This window comes from Anas acuta, chromosome 3, assembly GCF_963932015.1.
Source record: "Anas acuta chromosome 3, bAnaAcu1.1, whole genome shotgun sequence".
NCBI classification, from domain to species: domain Eukaryota; kingdom Metazoa; phylum Chordata; class Aves; order Anseriformes; family Anatidae; genus Anas; species Anas acuta.
Genome location: NC_088981.1, coordinates 83,737,996 through 83,739,827, shown reverse-complemented (window position 1 = coordinate 83,739,827; position 1,832 = coordinate 83,737,996). Strand labels below are relative to the sequence as shown.

The 1,832-nt window shown below is 45.3% G+C and overlaps 1 non-coding gene across 1 annotated transcript; it reads left to right on the top strand.

Annotated features, from left to right (window-relative positions):
* Positions 1-1,462: 1,462 nt before the first annotated feature.
* TRNAA-AGC (transfer RNA alanine (anticodon AGC)) lies at positions 1,463-1,535 on the top strand. The gene has a single exon. It is a non-coding gene; the product is annotated as a tRNA-Ala (tRNA).
* The last annotated feature ends 297 nt before the right edge of the window (positions 1,536-1,832 follow it).

Genomic DNA, 1,832 nt, shown 5'->3' with positions numbered 1-1,832 from the left:
AGCAATGCAGCTCAACAAGAGGCAATAAAGGTCAGTAACGCTGAGGAATTTTGTTTCCTTGGTGACCCTGTTACAGGTATGGCAACGACAGGCCAGAGCAAAAGTCTAGGAGAAAAGGTGGTAATAGGTAGCAAGGCAAAGGAATGAAATGCCAACACTGTGCTTTCTGGTGAAAACATGGTTGGTGAGAGTTAAAACTGTTCACTTCATCTCAAAATGTTGACAGAGGATTAAAACTGAGGGAACATGCTAGATTATGGGTCTGGAAATAGTTGAGAGAACTGGACAAGAGCCAGTAAGCTATGGTAGAAAAGCTGGTTAGGTCAGGCACATAGTGAGGTGGAAAGGTCCTACAGCCAACATGAGTCTGGAAAATGTTTGGGAAGAGAGGCTGTGGATGACCAAGAGCATTGTGTCAACAAAACATTAACAAAGACTTAAATGAGCTGAAGATCAGCTACAAAGACTTAGATGAGAGGGCCAGAGGCTGCGGTTTGGGAGAAATCATCTGTTGGGTTTATGTGTCATGGAGACTAAAACCAGATAGGAAGAACCAGGCAGTCACGGTTATGGCCTGCTGGTTCAGGGATGAACCACAAATTTATTGTGCATGTATTGTATTGCTGATTCGCTCCATTTCTGAATTAAAAAATAGGTCTTTTTACACCCAGAAAAAAAAAAAAAAATGTAATGCTTGGAAGCTTAAGTCATACCACTTGCATTGCTTTTTTTTTTTTTTTGGTGTGAATCTGATTGCCGGTGATTTGAAGTGCACATGGGAACCTCAGGCTGTTCCCTTGCGTTCATTTAATCTATTTACTACACTTACAGTGAGACATTGGAACATCACAAACCCAGGTTGCTTTTGCTGGATGCCACTGCGGTTCAGCTCCAGCTACTTTCCTTTCCCTGAAGTCACTGTGTGTCCTGAGCCCTGCATGTTGTGGAGCAGAGCTTTCCGTCCCAGTGCCATAATAGCTGGAGAGGTGACAGCCGCCACACGTTCACGGCCAGATGCGTGTGCAGGGCTGCACGTGTGTCTGTAGCAGAATGGGATGCAGCAAGTTATGAACTGTGCTTTTTATGATGTGCTGGGCTTGCTTGGAGCCTGGCTGAGGACAAGCCTGTTATGTCACATTCCTGAGAGTTTGGGGAAAGATTTCTGAGAGCCTTTTATGGGGTGTTACTGCAGGCCACCACGACACAGTAATTTAAGTATGTGACACCAATGGTTTCTCAGTCACTAATAGACTTCTGGTGCCTGGCAGATGAGGACATCAACATGACAGATCTGATGTTTTCCATCACTTCTATTGACTTGAGCGGGGAGGTCTCTGATGTACTAGTGTTCTCCCCCTGCTTGTGCAGAAAGCAGCATATAGCACTTGTGACTATCACTGCCAGTAACAAAACAGTAAGACCATGTTACACAAAGTGGGAGAAGAAACAAGGGTGGTCAACTGGGGAATTAGCTCAAATGGTAGAGCGCTCGCTTAGCATGCGAGAGGTAGCAGGATCGATGCCTGCATTCTCCAGCAGATTATTTTTCAGAGAGGGCAGTCAGGCATTGGAACATGTTGCCCAGGGAGGTAGTTGCATCGCCATCCCAGGGGGTGTTCAAGGAAAGGTTGGATGTGGTGCTTAGGGACATGGTTTAGTGGGTGACATTGGTGGTAGGGGGATTGTTGGAGCAGATGTTCCTGAAGGTCTCTTCCAACCTTAATGATTCTATGATCTTTGTCAAAACTCATACAAAGAGGTCGAGTCTCATGGCTTTGACTCTGTTTTTATCCTGAACCAAATTTTGATGTGATCAGCCATGGGATGTTCTT